This window comes from Cyclopterus lumpus, chromosome 11 (genome assembly GCF_009769545.1).
Source record: "Cyclopterus lumpus isolate fCycLum1 chromosome 11, fCycLum1.pri, whole genome shotgun sequence".
NCBI lineage: Eukaryota > Metazoa > Chordata > Actinopteri > Perciformes > Cyclopteridae > Cyclopterus > Cyclopterus lumpus.
The window spans coordinates 18,165,152-18,187,586 of record NC_046976.1 but is presented as its reverse complement, the minus strand read 5'-3'; positions in this window follow the sequence as shown (position 1 = coordinate 18,187,586).

Below are 22,435 nucleotides of genomic sequence, written 5' to 3'. Positions count from 1 at the left end.
TCTTATAGCCGTGTCTGATTTATCTGCCTGTCTGGCTTCAGTACTCTCCCGTGTGTTTAAGTGCTAATTAGAGTACAACACACACACACACACACACACGTGCACGCTCACAAGGGAAAAGGACCACGGGCTCACAGGTGATGTAGACGCTGTTTTATCACAAGAGAAAAGTGGGTGTTGCACCAAAAAAAAAAAGGGCTTTAAATTACTTGCGACATCTCAAACAAGGCTCACACACACACACAGACACACAGACACACACACACACACACACACACATACTGTCAGGATGTCTATATACTGAGCATTCACTCACATGCTCTTTCAGGGACAACTAAAATGTTCCTCTATTGGGCCCAAAAAATGATGTTTTTGGAAATCACTCTCCACTGCCGGCCTTCCATTTGTCTTTTTATCCCACTCTTAAAGATCCCCCTTACCTCCCTCTTTTTCCGACTGACCGGCCCCTCCTCCTCCTTCCTCCTCTCTCCCTCCCTCCATCAAGCCCCCCTCCCCCCCCCCTCCCCCCCCCCCAGAACCCCCTCAGCTCACCCCAGTATGTGTGCAGTAATCCTGGATGCCTCGGAGGGAGAACTGCACCGAATCACTCCATAAATGTATGAGTGTCCAAAATGAAGAGGAGCTGAGAAATGTGTGGGCAGCGGGCTGGGAAGCATGTCCAAGCTTACTAACAGGATGGGGGGGGGGGGGGGCTGTAAGTGGATGAGTGGGTGGTAGGGGGGTGTTGTAGGGAGAAGGGAGATGGAAGGAGGCTGGTATGAAATGTCTATCTCAACAGAGGGGGGGGTCAGACTCAACAGCAGGGATGCTTTCTTATTTTTTTGTTGCAATATTTATTTTTGAAATGTGAGCAAAATTGTGATCATGATTTTGGCATTAATCGTTATCTTTTTACTTTGATTTCATGCATCCAGGCTCGGTACCATATTGCCTCTCAGTGCAGCAGTTGGGGTCCACCCCGACCCCCCCTATCCCCCCCTATCCCCCCCGACCGCCCGCCCGCCCGAGCGGGTTTGTTCCAGAAGCCTTGAAACGGGACGGGCACTTTAATTTAGAAAAAGATACTTGGCAGGTTATTGGATGAACCATCTGTCAATCAAACTCTCCCCCCCCCCCCCCCCCCCCAAATCGAGGAAAACAGTCCTCAAGTGTTGTTTCTCTTCTTCCAGTGAGGAAATAATCATCAAAACGTGATTGATGACATCTGGGAACGTGGCAAATGCGGATGTTTGTTTTTTCCGTGCCACGTTGCTGGAACAATGCGACCCAATCCGCCCACTATAGTCTGCGCCATGGTGGAGCGTTGTATGATTATGGTTATGGAAAAAGATTATGGTGTGGCAGTCACATACAGTTGAGCTATTGGTTAGGGTTAGGAAACTATCACGCTTGGTAAGGGTTCAGAAAAGATGGCGGTCGTGGCAGTTAAGGTGAGACACCACGAGAGAAATACATCGTTTTTCATTTTGGAGATTTTAAACCAATTTTGCTTCCATGTCATGCAAGTGGAAAGAAAAGAAAATCAATTATAAAACACTCAGAAGTTTATTTAACATTTCCAGAAACTTGTAAGACAACAATATATATATATATATATTGTCTTAGTGTAAGTAATTACCCCTGTTTGCAGTGTCTTCAGAATGCATGGGACTAACATATTAACTTTTAGTTTAATCCCTACCGATATTCTGAAGGCATTGAGGGGGTTTGTTCATATATCATTCATAGCCTGGTTTATACAACACGATATTCTTTTATGCCTGTAGATAGTATTTTCTAATTCATAGGCATAAAAAGAGGTATCCTGAATCCCGTCTTTGACATAATCTTTTAACCTGGCTATCCCACGCTCAGAAATAAGCACATATATCGCTTTATCTTGCAAATTAAGCAACTTAATGCTCAATTTGCCTTCTTAAACGTATATATTTCCACAGTTAACTATACCTATCCTAAAGTTATTTTAACCCATTCCCCATGTTTTTCTTAAACTACAGTTCATATGTGGCTCCGGTTTGGGAGCTCCAACCCAAGGTGAGGACAGATGGCGGTCACGGTGATTATCAGTTTCAGGGCGGTCTCAACACGGCGACCCTCCCAACCCTTACTCACCGTCTCGCCACTTTAAAGGGCACGCTGTACTTCCTGCCATTGACATTGGACATTGGCATTGAAGGAAGAATAAATCTTGCAAAGCGGGGAATCGTTTAGCATAAATTCCCAAAGGGCCCCCGGGGGGTGGGGGGAGAGGTAGGGGGGGGGGGGGGAATCGCCCCCCGCGTCGAAGAGAAACGAACGGCCGAAAGTAGCAACCGCGGTCGGGAATAAACCAAACTTTCCTTTGAGACTCTACTTCGACCTGCTTTTCTACACCGCCGCTTCATCTTAGGGGTCACGGGTGTTAAGCCACATAATTGGGTTGAATTATTCATATTCAGGCGGGATCGAATCGATACGTATTCATAATTTTAAAAAAAAGTGTGCGCATGGGGCACCTGTTGAAATCCATACGCGTCAGATCCAGCGGATCAATGGAGCGAGCGCACACGGCCGGAGATGAAGAAGAGACTTGTTGAGTTGCACTTTTATATGCCGACATCTTGAATTATGAAGGGTCAGGAGAGCAAGAAGTTTTCCATGGAAGGCTTGTTTGCTTTGACTCCCCCTCGGGGTCTCTCTCTCTCTCTCTCTCTCTCTCTCTCTCTCTCTCTCTCTCACCTCGGTTCTTTTTTGGAAATGATGCACATTTGTTCTCCATGTCACATCTTTGCCACTCCTCTCTCATCTATTCTCTCTGTTGTCTGCCCCCCACCCCCCCCCCCTCCAGCTCTCACTCCCTCGATGGCTTTAGATGACGACAGGGGAACTTATTTGGAGTTCAGGTAGAGTTCAGACTCGGACCCTTTAGCTCGCGTCTAAGCCCGACACGTGAGAGTCTTTCCCCACGGCTTCCTCTGACATGGTATCGCCCCCCCCCCCCCCCCCCCCCCCCCGCCTCCCCCCTGAGCTCAGAGCCACCAGGGGAACCGGGATTCCCCCCGTCTCTCCTAATAGTCCTTTTGAAATTCATTTGTAGTCTTTCTCTGTCTCTTTGTGGGCGTTTTGTGTCTCAAAGTCATTTTTTTAGTTTTTCTTTTGCTATGTTTTCTGTCTCTTTTTAGCCAATTGGTGTCTCGTAGTAGTTGTTTTTAAAGTTCTTTTGCATATTTTTTTGGGTCATTTTTGGTCTTGTGGTCGTTTTGATTCTCCTTTGAGCCTTTCTTGTAGTTTTTTTCTTTCTTTTTGAAGTCATTTTGTATCTTTAGAGTCGTTTTCTGTGGTTCCAGGTGAACCAAAACAACAGTAGTCAGATCCACACTCAGGTGTTTCACTAAATACTGGATATACCAAATGTTACAGGACACCATCAAAGCAAGGCTGAGATGCACATTCAGTTTTGTTTTTTTTAAAAGCAGAGCTTTTTTTTATAAGACAGCTGTCAAACTGATTTAATTTGAATAATTGACAAAAGCATAATATTTGTTGTGATTAGGTTTGGTCTGCAGAAGCTAAATCTAGAGAAAAGGGACACGGTCCGGACAGCTCTGGTATTAATTGAGCTTTGGGACCTTCCTATAAGAAAGGTTCACAGTCCTTTTAATGACGAGCTCCGGCCCCCCGGGCCCCTGGCCCCCAGCCCGTGGCCCGGACCTCCGGGCCTCTGCAGGATGGGCCCATTCAGGCATCTTTCCAGGCTTTTTAAGGGAAAAAAGCATGTTTCATAATCAAGAATCCACACAACAGTTTAATAACTCAACTGTATTATATCAGTGGACTATTATACAGTAAGTATGCATAACACAGCGTGTTGCTCAGAATAACAACACGACAAAGGGGCAACTCATGTGTGTGATTAAAGATCCCACATTTCAGCCTGTTACGAGCTCTCCGTCTCCGTTTGGCAAAGCTCACCCTTGCCTCCTAGTGGCCGGGGAGCAGATTGCACCTCGTGAATCCGGGATGAGAGTTTGGGTGTGTGTGTGTGTTTTGCACGTGTGTCGGCGGCGTGGGTGTGTGTCGGTGCCAAGGAGCTGTCCGCCCTGTAATCAGCCTGACACGCGTGAGGCCCCCCTCCCCCCAATGACTCTCTGTTATTAGGGCCATTAGACGGTCCGGGACGAGGTTGAATTCTTATTAGCTCAGGCAAATGTGTGAGTGCGCACGCACGTGTGTGTGTGATGAGTATGTAATCTGTCTGACACCAGCAAGCCAAGAGGGAGCGACACTCAGGGGATGACTGAAGTGACTGCATGGGGGGGTGGGCGGGGGGGGGGGCTGATTTATTTGATTCTCAGTCGATTCGTACAGCGAATCACGGCAATCGATGGCGAAACGTGCATCCGTCACGTCTAAAGCGTGCCGGGTTTGATCTGTTTCTTTACTAGTACGAGCACACTCACGAGCACACACACACACACATGTAGAACTTGAGCTCCCCCCCTCCCCCCCCTGCAACCCGAACTCTGCTGCATTTCCCCAAATTCAAGTCAGGCCTTTCTAACTCCACGGCGGTCTCTCGGGCCACATCTTCCCGTTCCACACACTCATTTGTTGCCCCTCCATCATATCACGTGCTTCCCCCCCCCCCCCCCCCCCCCCCCCCCACCCCCCCCCCCCCCCCCCCCCCCACCCCCCCCCCCCCCCCCCCCCCCCCCCCCCCCCCCCCCCCCCCCCCCCCCCCCCCCCCCCCCCCCCCCCCCCCCCCCCCCCCGAACCAATAAATGGAGGCACTCTTCTGTAGAAATGTATTTATCTTTTCGCATAAACTCCATTCCCGGCTCCACCGGTCTCTCTCCGGTAGCTCTCGCTGGCACTTAATTTCTATTAATGGTTCTGCAAACTGGCGCTCGAATCCAATCCTGCAGCTAGGAGGGGGGGGGGGGGGGGGGGGGGGGGGGACATGAGGAAATATGCATAGGCAATTATCCTCTGTAATGTGCACGGGGCCCTGACCGCTAATGCGCCATGCGCTCGCTGTGTGTTGCAGCAGGGCGACAGTGTGCCTTAACCTGCCGTGCAGAGGGGCCGCAACGTGCACACGAGTGTGATGCAACTCGGGTCGCCTCATTGGAACCGTTGCCGTCGCTTTCATTGACAAACGAAACAGAAGAACTGGCTGCACACGCACACACACACACGCACACGCGCACACACACACACACACGCGCACACACACACGCACCTGGTATCTATCAGTGCAGCACAGCAGCAAACCAGCTCGCGATAATAATGATCATCAGCATTTTCCGCTGAGTAGCTTGTAAAGCCCCCCCCCCCCCCCCACCCTGAGTGATACAGTGTTCCTCTCGCTATGCCATTGTTTCTGGAGAGTCCTCCAATATCTGCTCAGCTGTCAGCTGGTTATAGATTCAACACAGCTCACTGTGGGACAGTGACAGGAGGCCAATAACGGGGCTCCCGGGCTTGTAAAGCCTCCATCTGCAGAGGAAACACAGAGCAAATAAAAGCCCAAGAGGAGCCGGGGCGCACGCACACACTCGCACACACTCGCACACACTCGCACAACCCTATTAGAGCCGCTGTAATGACACTGCGGCGCGTGTGTTCACGCACACACACACACACACACACCCAGAGGTGTGTTAAAGTTTTATAGCGCGAGGTCAGTGATGAGGTGGGCTCCGATATGATGGGATGAGGCCTAATAGGGTGTTTTATTGACGCGCGCCGTGTGTGTGATTGTGTGTCCACGTGTGTGTCACAATGCTCTTTCTGTTTGTGTAGAAAAAATAAGATTATGGATGGAGGCCGACCCCGTGCATTACACACACACACACACACACACACACACACACACACACACACACGCATGTACCCACCTCCTGACCCTGCCTGATATGAAGGTTTACCAGCCGTCTCCCTCTGGTGGAACTCATCTGCCTTGAAACCTGACTTCCTGCCTCTCTTTCCACTTCATCCTTTTACCAGACATCCATCAGGTCCCGTAACACCCGAAAACAACCACCCCTCTTATTTCCCCCCCCCGCCCCACAGTTCGCCCACAAGGACAGCGGATGGAGAGGCCGAGGCAATAGAGGCCCGGTTGCCTCCCTCTGTGACAAACCCAAGGACCCCCCAACAATAGACTTGTCTGAGCGAAAACCCTGACAGACAAAGGCCGGGGCAAAGACGCCACCTCGTCATCGAGTGGGTAAAAAGAAGCGTAAAAGAAACGTGTGAGTAATGTTTCCACGGTTTAAAAAAAAAAAAAAAAAAAAGCCTTTTTTTTTTAAGATAAGGTGAATTCAGCACTTAAATTATTTTCAAGTCTTCTTTATTTTTCTTTATGTGTGTGTGTGCACTTGTGTGTGCGCGGTGAAAGTGAGCATTAAAAGCGTGCGCCTGAGGTGGAATGAAATTCTAGCCATCGAGCTCCATCCCAGAGCTGAATTACACAAGCCAGTCATGATTTCATGCTCCGCTACGTTACTTCTCCCTTTTCTCTGCGCTATCTCCCCTCCTCTTCCTGTCTCATTTACTTCTGCTTTAACCCCGCGTGGATCTTATCTGGTTAAAGAGCAAAAAGAGGTGAGCCATGAATATTTCATCGGTGTTGGCATTAGCATTTCCTCCAAAAGATTCTTTTGTTCCATGTATAATGCATGCCGCGTCGCACCTCTGTGCCTAGATCGTGACCCCTGGACCTTCTGATCAGAGGCGAGGCCTGCCCTCACCTCGCCGGCCATGCCAGCTGTGTGTGTGTGTGTGTGTGTGCGTGCGTGTGTGTGTTTGTTTGTGTTTGTTGGTATCAGGAGGGTAGTGTTTTTTTGTGTAGGTGGAGGCCTGTGTATAGTCAGTGCATGTATGCTGACAGACTTGTATTGTATTGTATTGCATGTTTGAGAGAGAGAGTGTGTGTGTGTGTGTGTGTGGTGTGTGTGTGTGTGTGTGGTGTGTGTGTGTGTGCGTGTGTGTGTGTTTGTGTTTTGTTGGTATCAGGAGGGTGGGTTTTTTATTGTGTAGGTGGAGGCCTGTGTATAGTCAGTGCATGTATGCTGACAGACTTGTATTTTCATATGAGCGCACGTTTTAGAGTGTGTGTGTGTGTGTGTGTATGGTCTGTGTGCGTGCGTGCATGTGTGTGTGTGTTTGTGTGTATCAGGAGGGTGGTGTTTTTTGTGTAGGTGGGTGTCTGTGTACAGTCAGTGCATGTATGCTGACAGACTTGTATTTTCCAATGAGCGCACGTTTGAGAGTGTGTGTGTGTGTGTGTGTGTGTGCGTGTTAGTGTGTGCGCGTGTGTGTCTGTGTGTGTTTGGGAGCTAGGGGTTAGAGTGAGGCTAAGACTGGCTCATCTTTCACACACACATACAGACACACACACACACACACACACACACACACACACACACACACACACACACACACGCACACTCTCCTCTCCCCGCAGGCTGGATTAGATGATGAGGTGGGAGAGCGAGTGAGATTGGAAAGAGGAAAGAGGAGAGGACGTGTCGGTAGGAGGCAGAAAGAGAGCGAGTAACAGATTAAGAGTGAAACCCAAGTCTTTTCGGGCTGCTGGCTGCGCTCCAGGTTGAAGTTGCAGCCATTATAAATATATATATATATATATATATATATATATATATATATATACATATATTCTTTCAAACGATCTCCCTCTCTTTTCGATACACACACACACCGTGGACCCACGCCATTCGGCTGGTCCGGCGGGCGAGCAGGTGAGGCCGTATATATAGATGTGAATGGTGGATGTGTGTGATGGAAAAAAAAAAAAATGAAAAAGAAATGGGTGCACAAATTATTCTGACCTAAATCTCCCGCCCGTATCTCTTCACAGGCAAAGAAATGGGCTCTTTTAAATGTATAGTTTCTCTGGAATTACCATACGAGTCATTCAAAACAGGTCAAACGCTCTTCATCTATTCACTGCCTGCCTGAGTGTGTCTGAGAAATCTCAACGCATTTACCTTCAAGCACGCGTGTGAGTGTGTGTGTGTGAGTGTGTGTGTGTGTGCGTGCCGAAAAAATGATGTCATCTTACTAACTCGCGGAGGTGTGAAGGCAGGCGTCTGACAGATTTGAAGCTGAAGCTCATCAGAGAGGAAATTATTCCAATTTACTCCGCATCCAGGAATAATCAGAGTTGTCTTGGCGCTAAGGTCACACACACACACACACACACACACACACACACGCACATGCAACACACACAGACGTGCATGGTTACACTTATTAGTCACACGTATGGATTCCAATGCAACGTGTTTCCTGTGGGTTTTTTTCTGTGACAGAAATAAAATGCAGCCTCAGAGACTCAAGTAGAACCGCTGAAGTTAATTAGCAAAAAAAAAAAATGTCATCTGTATTACGTCAAAAGAAAGAAGTGATTTAGGAGCTGAGAATGTTAATGCTCTCAGAACCAAAAGCATTTACCTTTTTGACTCATCAAATGCATCCAGGAGATGAAAGTCGGCGTGTTGTTTTACTTTGAATTCGACTCCCTCTTTGAACCCCTTCTTGTTTTTGTTTTTTTGTGATGGCGAAAGAAAATAAAACTCTCAAAGCATTTTGTAATCAAAACCCCCCTCGGGACCACCCGTCTTGGTTTGGCTCTTCAAAACCGTACATCTCATTGTGTTTATACTCTGTGAAACATCACGAAGAACGTGTGGCATCCTCTCCTGTGTGTGTGTGTGTGTGTGTGTGTGTGTGTGTGTGTGCGTGTGTGCGTGTGTGTGTGTGTGAAGAGAGAATGCACTTTTTTAACCCGCGACGTGCCGAGTGTTGTTGTTGATTCACGTGGGAAATATTAATTTTTAAAAAGCGTGGCCTCCGAGTTTCTCGCAGTCGGTATCAAATGCCAACGCTGCTAAATCGCTAAAAAATATTCTTTTTAAATGTTCACACTGCAGAGAAAAAAATGAATTATTATTCTTAACCACATCACACACACACACACAAACAAAAAAATCATGTTTTTTTTTTGTAGCGCTTCGGCAATGGCAGCAAAAGCAAACATCAGATCTGCGGTGACAGATTGCAGAGGCCAGTACCTCCGTGTGCCAACTCGCTTTCCTCTTCATCGCGCCTCCTCTTCCTGTCAGACCCCAAAAACATTCATGTGTTTCCTCTCCAGCTACCATTTTGGACAGGCTCGGGCTCCAGGTGTTTGCCTTTTTACATCACGGCTCGACAGCACGAGGGTCTCACCTCCTTTTTTCCTCTGACGCCAACTGTGGGAACCGGACCACCTTTTATAGACAGGAAGAGAGAGGTGTGGTGTCAAGGCATGTTTGATAACCTGCAGGTTGCCAGAAGACAGAACGAAGCGGGGTGGAAACGTAGTTGACGCCTCTCTGCGTCGTTGTAGCGCTGAAGGATGTGGAACCAGCTCACACGACAACCTGCGTTGGGCATCAGTTTGTGGCTTCACGTCAAAGCTAATCCGGCTAGCTTTGTCACGTCGGGGTTCTCGACCTTTTTCGTAAAACATGAGGGTCCACTTCCGATTGTTGCCGTCTTTGGGTCTGAAAAGTGAAGCCAATGCAGGAATGCCTCCATCTTACACGCTTTGGGGGCGAAAAAAGAAGTCAGTTTGTATAGAAGTCTATGAGAAGACGACTCTCTTGATTTATTCCCTCAGTAGACATTGTGAACATTAGTTTATGTTCTCGATACAGCATTATGTCCATTTAGAGTCAAATAAGACCATAAAGTGGCTATGCTTTAGGGTGGGTCTACCTTGTGATTGACAGGGCGCTAACAAGGCGTTGTCCAATAGGAGTCGTTCGTGTTTTATTTCTACAACTTTCACCCTTTCACATTGTGTTTTCAGTAATTGTAAAATGTTTCTGCCTAAAACGTCTTATTCGGCGTTTCGGTGGTCCTTAGCTCCGCCCCCTCTCGTGTCCCTTCCGGTTGCAAAAAAAAACAAAACAAGATGGCGACGGCCAAAAAGCCCGAACTCAGGGCCCGAAAGGGCCGTCCATAAACCAATGGGTGATGTCACGAGACGACGCCCACTCCTTATACACAGAGTCTATGGTGAGAGTACGCTACTCATGAATTAAACAACGGTTTGAGAAATCTATATTGACATGCAAATCCACATTTCACCCTTTAGGCTACCGAGTTTATATCGAATCTGACATTTTCAGAATATGTATTTCCAATTTTAGCCTACACTCCCATGTCACTCAAAAACGCAAGCACCAAATCGAGTATTATTATCTGCCGTTGTTCTTGTTCCTAATATTTTATAAATAAAAAATGCAGCCGGTACGGGTCTTTTCTTTAAGGGTTTTACTGTAAGCCTCTTCTAGGCATATAGCATATTTTTATAACTAAGGAGCACAGATATCACTCACTCTCTCTCTCTCTCTCTCTCTCCATATATATATACATTTCTATCATTAGACACATGGAAGGATTAGTCCCTAATTACAATTTCATATACACACCTTCCTATTACACAAAGTGTTTGACACACAGAACAGTGTGCACTACATTCATCATGATGTAAGCTTACCTCATGAGGTGATTTACGTCTCTGATAGTAGTTGTAATACATGTCAGCCTGCAATAATACACACTCGTACACCCACAAACACACACACACACACACACACACGCACACACACACAGCTTCCCACACTCAATACTTCACCCCGTCTGCCACGACCGGTGCGGTCTATCAATCAGAGTAAGCTGACAGCTATGGCTAATGCTCCCCTTTTATTTAACCATGCTTCATAATTTACCAACAGATTACCAGGTTTAGATCACGGCGGCACATGTTTGTGCTCTTTTCAAGTTGTGACGCATACTCTGTGAGTCCTGCTGTCATTTTATGACATGTTGAGAACCACATACGTTCGACATAAACAATGTCAACGTTGACATGCTAGCTTTATAGCCGCTTTTAACGATTGGACACGAAAGCTAAACGCTAGCTTAAAGCTAAACGCTAGCTTAAAGCTAAACGCTAGCTTAAAGCTAAACGCTAGCTTAAAGCTAAACACTAGCTTTCAAGTTGTGACGCATACTCTGTGAGTCCTGCTGTCATTTTATGACATGTTGAGAACCACATACGTTCGACATAAACAATGTCAACGTTGACATGCTAGCTTTATAGCCGCTTTTAACGATTGGACACGAAAGCTAAACGCTAGCTTAAAGCTAAACGCTAGCTTAAAGCTAAACACTAGCTTTCAAGTTGTGACGCATACTCTGTGAGTCCTGCTGTCATTTTATGACATGTTGAGAACCACATACGTTCGACATAAACAATGTCAACGTTGACATGCTAGCTTTATAGCCGCTTTTAACGATTGGACACGAAAGCTAAAGGCTAGCTTAAAGCTAAACGCTAGCTTAAAGCTAAACGCTAGCTTAAAGCCAAATGCAATATGGAGATTTTACTCAATATCAATAGAAGTGGTTTGCCACATCTGTGCGTAGACATGTTAACAACTTTGACAGTCACACTCCGTAATTGGCAGCAGGCCGCGACGCGCTTAGTTATTCAGCGATAATGAGAATAGTTTCTCTCTCTCTCTCTGCCTCTCACTCTCAGCAGTATCCTGCAGATGTTCAACAGAAACACTGATTCAAACCACCGGGTTCTGCCCCCGCCGTGCCAGCTGGACACGCGCCCTTCCTTAAAGGAAAGACTTGAGTAAACATCGAGCGCAGATCGCCATCCGTCGTCATCGGCAGAATGTCTGGCTGGAGGGGGAGAGCGCCCGGGCGAGATAACTGCGGAGCCGTGAACTTTAATCGACCTCGTGGCGGCCTTTTTTTGGAATCCATCATCTTAACTGAGGCGATCCAGGAGCTGACGATCCAGGAGCTGACAAGCCCCCGGACATCCATCACGGGAACCGCTCGGGCCCTGACACATATAAAAACCAGCAGAGTCGGACTCAATAGAAACAGAAAAAAGTTTCTATTCGATAAGTCCAACTTTCCCCACATCAATCAAAACATGCACGACTTTGCTTTGACTTTCATAAGCAAACGCCCCTCAAAACATATACATTTACATATGGAAACGCGCCGTTCCTTTTTTGTGCCCTCCACCCCACTCCTAGCATATCTATTTCTTTGTGAAGTCCCCATCTGTTGGGAGCTGCCGTATCCCTCCGTATAGAAAAGGTTAAACACACCTAAGCAGCGGCGGTGTGACTGATGCCGGGGCCGCATTTCTAAATGTTAATGACACCCTCTCCGGGCAGAGCGCTGCACACCGCAGTATCACACCTTAAGAGTTATAGCGGGCTGGTTATGCTATAGTGGCTCCATCTGTGCACAGCACACGCGAAAATGTGTGTGCTAGCACAGACACACACACACACACCAGGGACGGCCCACTGTACAGCTGGCACGCAGCCAGGAGTCCTTCCACTGAGTGGTCAGGGGAAAGAAATCAATCAAACATGGCTTGTCAGGGCCCTGAATCCATTATGGCAGGGAGAGTGGTGAGGCTTGAGTAAACAGGGATGACAAGGAGAGACAATTAGCAAGAATTCAGGCTTGTGTTTCGGAGGCAAGCTTGGGGATTTGGTGGTCCCGGCGTTGGCTTAGTTTGGCACACCTCGGCTCAGCTCCCCGTCAACAGGCTCGGGCACCCGCAGCTTTATTGCTGGTAAATTACCGGCCCTCCGTGTTTTATGCCCTCTCTCTTTACAGCCTAAGCAGGCCAAATCCATTTAAATAAACACCGGCGCTGCAGAATGATGGGCCGAGGCGTTTAAAAGCACCGATGCACGGACTAGCTCAACGCACTGCATCGCGGCCGGGGGCCATTACGGCATTCCGGGCCAATATAGCGTACAAGTATTAGATCAGGCGGCCGACAGGAGATCTCGTTTTGAAACCCGAGAGCCTCTTTGAAATGTATATACCGTACGGCGGCGGCGGCGTACGCGACTGCTTTTTTCGTACAGCGTGCATTGATTATAACTGCGAACACACACACAACCGGCTGTGTGCGTAAAGTTATTTTCCCCACCCAACCTGCAAAAATTAGTCGCAGGATTTCAGGAGAAGGAACTGATTCAGGAAAAAAAAAACGTGCGGAGAGAGCTCCCGGTGCGAGTAAGTGCGCGGCCATTACTCATACGTAAACTCATTACGTCGGTCTAATAGCTCTGTCTCGGCGACTCGCCTGTATGGAAAGAACATTAGCGTGGCCCACGTATATGGAACGCAGCGCCGCGGTTCATTCATTCCTCACTATGGTATGGATCAGGCGGATAATTAACTGCAGGAGACATGAAGTCATTGTTCAGTTAGAGATATGGGGGGGCCCCGCTCTAATAAGAGTGGAGAAAGGAGAGAAAGGGGCGAAATTACAGGGTTGCTCATTGCGCGGTCCCCGATACCTCCGGTATTACGATGCTGCTGTAACCCCCCCCCCCCTCCACTTGTAATAGTGTTTCGCTTTTCCGTCACTTGCAGGACGACTTGTGCGACATCGGAAGGCCGTTTTTTCACTGTGTTTCCTCCGCCCGAAAAAGGAAGAAAGTTTTCTCGCCTCGAATTCTCAGTCCAACACGTTCGGCGAGTTTTTCATGTCGCGATGTGGAAACCCGCGACACTTTGAATTGATTCAAGCCCTCGTAAAAACATTCAGTCTATTTATTAATATCTTCATTTGCGCAATGCCACCAACATGTTCATCTGCAGAACGGCTTGAAAACCGACTGTGGACTAGTTTGTGTCGGGCCTTGTTCGTTGCACCGGTGCCCCAACGCTCGATAAACCAAAACCTTTTCAACTATATTTGAACTTTTTCTACATTTTTCCAGAGGAGGAGAAGGATTATGCAATTGTCAGGATTTTTTGTAAGATAGTAATAAAGTACTGTATTTTAGAGGGGATCTTTTTTTAAACTTTCAATTGCAGCTGTATTCTCTATTCAGCCTTTTTTTACTTTACTTAAGTCCACATACAATATATTATAATATGTTATATAACAAATGGCTTGCCCTGTGTGTGTTTTTGTGGTTTTAACAAATCCTGGTTCCTGATCACGTGGATGACAGACAAATTAATCTTCATTTTCTTAAGCATAACTACGAATGAGCTGAAAGAACAGCCTGAATAATCTCAATCTGTTTGTTGTGTATGTGGAAGCAAAACAACAACAACACCATATTCAAGTATCATTTGATGAACACAGAGAGATGGTGTGAGTGTCTGAGCAAAGTGTGAAAGAGTGAGATAAATAAAGTGAAAATAAGAAGGGTACAATCAGGCTCTGGCTTAAATCTACATTACATGTTATTTTCTTTATTTTTTTTGTTTTTTAGAGCTGAGCGAGTTCCCCTCGTAAAGTTAAATGTATGCTCCCGTGTTGGGGCTCCCGCACAAGGCCAGCCTGTGCTTGGCCCGACCCATAAATCCTAACTTTTCAATGGGCCTCTGTCTTGTACCCGGGAGCCAGTGTCTGCGGCGGCGGGAGGCCCCCAAATTATAGAAGCTCCACAAGCGGTCCTGTAGGGAGGGGGGGAGGGGGGGGGGGGGGGGGGGACATTTCTTTTATTTATCACGTCTTTCCAAGAACTGGCGGGGAACCCTCGCACTACAAGAGGAGAGAAGTGTATTTGCAATTTAAGTGTATTTGATGAATAAGTGGCTGTGTGAAAAGGTCTGAAAACCCCACAGATCATCATCAACGTCATGCATGTGTGTGGGGGTCTCGGTGGAATAGCTAATGTATTGTGTATATATATATATATATATATATATATATACATGCGTGCTAGAATATTTATCAAAGGACTAAAAGCATCAAGTCGGCACCAAAAAGAAACGCACGACTTTTGTGGAGGATTTATTTTCGTGTGCTGCTCACTGAGAAAAAAAAAAAGACTTAGTGACAGCATCAGAACAAATTGTGATGAAATGGTTGCAATCACGACTATCTCGATACCCGCCGTCCTCCCTGGATGCACGGAGGAATTTTTTTTCTTCTTCAAAGCACCCCCCCATCGCACACGCTTATGAGTCCACATCATCTGACGCATTTATGTTTACGCTCCCCAGCCACATTTGACATTTTCTGGATACGATGCATCATTAATGATGACCTTCAATAGGCTTTCACATCTTTGGCCCCACAGATCAATAAAGTGGTTAGGGGAGTAGGTCAGCGGCTCTCCAGAGGTGTCAGTCAGCGTTGAGTGTCTTTTTAAAAAAGCGTGCCCCGGCAATTCGAAAGAAGCAAGTGACTGTAAAAAAAAAAAAACGTTGGTGCTAATTGGCAGCCCGAGAGCGAATTCTGCCGGGGCCCCCCCGAAGACGAAGGGGGGGCCCCGGCAGAATTCGCGGCTGTTTTTTTCTTCTTCTTCTTCTTCTTCCGAGCGATTCCCCGCCTGCGAGGCTGCGGGAGTTCCATCCATTATTGATCAGATCCAAGGGATGAAAGCAGGAACGCTCAGTGGGGACCGAGCATCTTTGGCCCCTCATGGGAAATAAAAAAAAAAAAAAAAGTAATAATAATAATAAAAAACGGCCTTGACCGCCAACTGAAAAGAGGAAAAGGAAAAATCTCTTCTTCTTTTTTTTTTTTTTTTTTTTTACATATCAAACTCAAGCCTGACTTTATGTCGAATTGAATCAAACGCGTCACATTGTGTGGGCCTTTACTCACCCGTTGCTTTTTTTATTTATTTTTTTACCCAGATGACGACATTGTGTTGGCGAGCCGCTCGGTGATTCAGCTGCGGAGAAGTGACCTCCACCTCACCTTGGCAACGCTACCCCCCCCCCCCCCCCCCCCCCCCCCCCCCCCCCCCCCCCCCCCCCCCCCCCCCCCCCCCCCCCCCCCCCGACCAAATGGACGCCTGGCAGCCAGAACACACGCTGGATACACATAGCGGCGTACAGCAGACACACACACACACACACACACACGTACGCTCTGTGAGGGAAAAGGTTACAATGCCGTTTGAAACAAAGGGGCAGATGGTTGACAATGATTCAGTGCCAGAGCTGGCGAAGGTGATTAAAATATGAATTTAATTTGCGCATATGAAAATTGTGGAAATAAACTTGAGTAATAAAGTGAGATTCTCGCTCGTGTTTTTCTTTGTATTCTTAATTTCTTCCTATTGAGGATTTGTTTTGGGATACAAACATGTCATAACCTGGGAGTTTTAGTTTTCTCCTCGTCCTGTGTATCCTACCATCTGGGTGGGGTTATAAGGAGGTTAGTCTAAAAGGATGCTAGGGTGCCTCGTGCGTCTGTATTATAACATCGTATGCTCATACAAGGCCACAATCCATCGTGGGTCGTTAGCCCCCCCCACCCCGCGTCCGCGAGGCTAATCATCATCATCATCTCCTCTGGCTCAAGTTAGCCAAAGACAGAGAGCGAGAGAGCGTCGCCAGAATGAGACGGTTAAATATTCATGTCGCACCGCGGTGTAATATCCTCCGCAATGATGTTTGAACCTTTTTGACCCCCCCCCCCACCCCCCTCCGAGGTAATCGGCGGTAACCGCACGGTCACGCCCAACAGTGATGGATTTTGATCCGTAGATGGTGGAGTCTGATGAGCTTTTGACACAGATGAACGCCACACAGGCGGCGGCGGCGGCAGCAGCGTTCCCACTGACAGACACTTCATTTCACCCCCAGGCATGTAGGTATGACATCACTCCATTAATAATGGAGCAATTAATTATGACCTATTAGACTGATGAATTAGATTAGATGGAGGAGAGGAATTGTAGCCATGTGATAATATTACACCACGGTACATTAATGACTTCTTGGGGAGCGAGGTGGTGGTGGTGGTGGTGGGGGGGGGGGGGGGGGGGTGTAGGGTAGGATCTATATGTGCCAGTTTGGAATGACAGACAAGTCAGCTAATAATGATTCCTCAAAAAAAGCACTGCGCTGCATTTCACTGACCTCTAGTGTCAGATCGGTGAACTGAGATGCTCTGAGTCTGAGTCTGACCCCGTGTCTGCAGGCCCCGCCCCCTCCCCCCTCCAAACACACGGTATCCCCCCCCCCCCTCATACATCAGCGTAGTCCTATCGATCTGCTCGATATGACCTTGAACAATCAGACAAGTGGAAGTGCCGCGTTGGAATGAAAGCCATCCATCCCCTTCCGTCTGCTCGCCGCCTGCTGTAATGACTTGAGGGAAGAAGGGGGGGAGGTGAGGGACCCCCCCTCCTGTGGAGATGGACCCTGAACCAGTCAGCTCTCCGGCGGCCTTACGCCGTGGCCACTCTCCCTCCTCCAGGCTCCGTCTGTTTGTGGGTAAAGGAAGAGAGAAGTGGGTCAGTCCGTCTGAGACGTGCATCAAATCATACAGATAGATGGACGGGGTGCGTAGAGATCAAGGCTTCACGGAGGGGGGGGGGGGGTTACGTAAGTGGTATTTTGACACCTGGATAACCCTTGCATCCGAATATGTAATGCGGTGTATTAAAATGATAATCAGTAGATGAAGTGATGAAATGTCTCCTCGGGGGGGGGGGGGGGGGAGAGATGAAGGGAGGCCATGCTTCAGGGCTTTGATGGAGGAGGGCTTCGCTTCGTATGTTTTCATCCTTCCAGTAGAATCCAACAGGATATGTAAAACTTTATTTTTTCTCCCCCCTGCAGCTGTAACATAGAAGAGCTAATAATGACGGAAATCGGTACGTTATAATGTAAAAAAGGAGTGATGTAAAGCCCAGGTCTGCTGACACATTGTACATGTACAAGTACTCAGGATCAGGTAGTTTTTGCGGTACTTGAGGTACTTTATGTGAGCACTCTATATTTCAGAAATGTAACCTTTAACCTTTGTATTTGACAGCTTTTAGTCATTTGCTGCTTTGCAGTTCAAGATTTCACATACAACATGCAGTAAGTATAGTCATCTTAAAAAGCCTTATGCAGTAGTAGAGTATAAATTTGCTTTATCTCCATCGAATGTGATTTTCTGTATGATTTATGGTCATCGAATCCCATATCTCAGAATTGTACCTGTATCTGTGTACAGCTGCTTCTTATTAGAGCTCCATTGAGCGTCTCAGGCGCCCTCTGACACGTTTCCTTCACCATTAACACGGACAATGTTTTTTTTTTTTGCTGCCACAAATATCCCCGAGAAATGCAGAACATACTCCTTGTTTGTCGAAGGATTCAGCGAACGTCTGTTTGAGCCTTTTAAACAAAATAATTAGGCCAATTGTTCCTATGAAGACCCTCAAATCAGGGTCACAAATATGTGCACTGAGTGCCACAGACAAGGGAGGAAAGATTGACAGCTTTGGTCTTTTAATTGAGTTTTAAAAAAGTAATCCATATATTTAGGAACATTGAGCTGATTTCGTAGTTTTACTTTAAGTAGCTCTGAATGCAAAACTTTTAACACAATTTTAATCGGTATTCCGACCACAGAAAATCATTTAAAGTCAGAAAATATAATAGATAGTAACCGTATATGGACATATTGTGACAGCTCTATATTGTTTGCCTTATTTCTCTAATTACAGTAAATACTGCACATGCACTCCCAACTGTCTTTTCAAAAGACCGATTTGAGTTTGTTTTTGAAGAGCCCAAGTGAGAAGAAGCATGAAGCCCAAAATGAGAAAAACATTTAAGAAGAGTTTTATTTTTTATTTTAGAAAAGGTCTCATAACCCATATTGAGCAATAACGAGCACACACACACACACACACACACACACACACACACACACACACACACACACACACACCTCTGCCTCTTCATCATAGGACGTGACACCTGACGGCCCATTAGTTCCCAAAGTGCTATTCTATTCTATGAATTCCTCTCCTTATAGAATATTTAGACTCTGTGTGTTCCTCTCCGCTTGTCAACACGCGCTGCATTATTCATGTTAATGTGCCATTATCTGACGCTCTGCATGATGTAACGCCGCCATTCCCCCGGTCCCCGCACCCACAAAACACATCCAGTGACCTTCTGAACTGTGCAGCCCCCCCCCCCCCCCCCCCCCCCCCCCCCCCCTCGCCTGCAGTGCTGCAGAGGCTTTGCTTCGTATAATACACAAGGGGGGGGGGGGGGGGAGATAGAGAAAAATGTGCTTTACAGAGGCTTTATTGTGCAATTAAAATGTGAGCTTACTAAAAGCATAGCGACATTGAAGATAACAAAAGATAGGAGTTTTTTTTTTAGTTTTTTTTTTTTACCACAGCTCCGGTGCATCCGTTACCGGCGCGCGATCCAATACCTGCTTTTAAGAAAAAGAGATAGAGAGCCGCAGAGTGAATTTAACCAGCTTTTAATTATGCAATTATAAAGGTGTGCCTGTATTTTTGAGATTTTGAGTGATGTGTGCCCGGACCGTAATGCTTGAATTTCACAGAGATATGACACGAGGGAGGGGAAAAAGACAGGAAATTCGATTTAACAAGCCTTTAGTGCAATTAAAAGATAAGTCCCCCCCCCCCCCAAAAAAAAAAAAAGAAGCCCTAACCGCATTCGAGATAGAAGGACGGAATTATTTTTTTCATATTTCTTTTGTGTATCCGCGAGGGGGGATGCCTCGGTTTGAGATACGGAGAAGAAAAAGGGGAAATTAGGTAAACTTTTCAACAGGCGGTGAAAATAAAATAAAAGAAACATGTGTTTGAGAGTGAGTTGATTTAAAGAAGTAGTTTTTCATTTAGGGAAATTTGCTTGTTTCTTACCAAGAGTTAGACGAGAAGATCAGTGCCGCTCAATTGTTTGCTTTCTTCTTTTTATTCATAATTTGACCACGTATTTGTTTCCGACGGGGCGACTGAGAACATGTTGCATCACTTTCATACATATATGGTATACAAGTAGCTGCTTAGCTTAGCTTAGCTTAGCTTAGCTTTGAGTAAATATTAGACTTTATATTATATGGCCAAATCCTCCTCAAACTGATCATCAATAAACCTTGCTATACTTTAGAGACACTGTATACACTTTAATTGTTACACTTTAATTTTTATTTTTTGTTGTATATTTGTAAAAAAATGTGTTGCTGATGCGTCAAGAAATTTACCCCTGGGGATGAATAAAGTAAAATCTAATCTAATCTAAATACTGGTGGCCTAAACGGGGGGAAACAACAATTTGCAGACATAAACCCAGTAAATCGTTAAATTGTTGCTTTTACACACAAGATTTATTTGTGCCGATTAAACAACAACATTATAACTTGTTAATTGAGGAGTTTTAGAAGTGCTGGTAGGCCGATTTTTGTGACCTTTGGACCGAGAGTCTTTATGCTAAGCTAAGCTAGGCTAACGCACGACAGGACTTTCAAAGTTGCCGTCTTGAAGTAAGTCAGCGTTTTCTTTCCAAAAAAGGCAAATTATTCCTTTTCAGTCGTTTAACAAGTTCAAGAACAACAATGTTATGCGTTAAAAAATTGATGTCTCTATATCGCTATTAGCGCTCCACTGAACTGCCAGCTTGTCACAAAGTGTCCTGCAGTGCATGCTGGGAAAGTGGCCACCATCCCTATATCCCACCTGACGAGGATTAGACAGGTGCAGAAAATAAACAACTAAAACTGTCTCCTCAGTCATCAAACCTAAATATTGTGGCTTTTGAAGACGGTTTACCCTCGTTTTCTATTTCACCAGCCAATAAATGAAAGGCTTTTCACGACTAATTAACATGATGCCTCGGATGTTCCACCATATTGACATTATCTTTATAGGCTGGTGTGGGTTGATGCGCAGGTTATTTTTAAGATACCCAGACGAGCACAATGCATAATTTATCACACCAAAGGATAACCCTCCCGAGCTGGTGAATAAAGGAAGTAATAAGGGCAGCAAGGCATGCAGCTGAAATGACTGATAGTGCTTTACAACGGCTTCTAAATAGAGTATAGATGAAAAAATAATAATAATCCTGTTTGCACATCATCTTGAAGGGAAGTGTAATTATCTGGCAGCCAATCAACAGCTAGCACTCACTTCCTGTGTCTGACCTTGCTGGACTCGTAACCATGGAAATTTCTTTCTCTCTCTGGTAGACAGCAAAGCTTGGTCATTCAAAAACCTGCATGTGTGTGCGCGTGTGTGTGTGTGTGTGTGTGTGTGTGTGTGTGTGTGTGTGTGTCAAGGTGAATGACAAACAAGACCAATTTTCCATGTCTTTCTTCCACAAGGGCACCTTATCCGGCCTTCTAAAGGTTCACTATAGTGTGTCCAAACAAGGAATGGCGATGAACCACTACCCCCACCCACCCCACCCACCCCACACACACACACACACACACACACACACAAACACACACACACACACACACGTATACGCTGCCCGGTAGCAAATGTTCTTTTCACACAGGGATCGGCCGAATATGTGAAAAAGACAGTATTTGTTTTTCTTTTCATTTGGGATCTGTTTTGACAGTCTGCATAAATAATGTATCTTCAGGAAACGCTGAAATATTCACGCACCACATATTGGCACATGCGTGTTTGTGTGCGCGTGTGTGTGTGTGCGGTTGTTGTTGTTTTGTTTTTTTTAACATTATTTTAGAGAGAGTGCCTTGAAGTGAGCCTTTAATGAGAGGTATAGCGCTTACAGAGGCGGAGACGCTTCTTTGGTGTGCGTTCTCGGAGGCATTATCAGCCGCTGACAGCTGCCGAATGCGGCACTTCGGTTTAAGTAGAATATCCTGTCAGTCGGGCATTTGACGGACAGCTTACCGGCTCCGTCGTTGTACAGGAACGCACCTTATACCTTACAGTGTGCATCTTGGACGAGTTGAATGGACTTAACCGTGAAATCGAAGGACTATTTATTGCACATTGATGAAAATGTCTGTGCATCTTTGGTGAAAGATATTGATATTAACAGTATGAAATTAATGTAATATTCCTACCTGGTGAATGCACATAGCTTTCTGTTGCAAAATGTCTTTTGTTTCAAGCCAAGATGACCCCCCCCCCCCCCCCGATGACATCATCTGGGTTATTATCTCAAGACATTTGAAAGCTCCCTTTCAGCGGAGGACATTTGATAACTGTTACCACACAACGAGTAGGAGGGATCTCATTTTTTTCGTTGCTTGTAAAATTGTCGGAGTCGCCCTTTAAACTGGCCCCCATTTTGCTTGAAAGGCTTTCCTGCGGGCCGTCGCTCCCATCAAGCGACAGGGAGGTCAGCGGGCTTTCCAGTTCATCCCAAAAAGGGTGTAGCGCTGCGTGCCAGCCAGTCGGGGCGTTGTCAGGGTGAAAGGTTAAAAACAAACGGTTTGGACGGTTTTGTGAAAAAACTAAAAAAGACGTCTGACCCGCTGTACTTAAGACAAGGGTTCACGACGAGGTCGCTCCAGAAAAGTTTGAACCAATTTAAAAGCACCTGTGGCCAAATTCCAAAAAGCCCTTCAGATTAAACC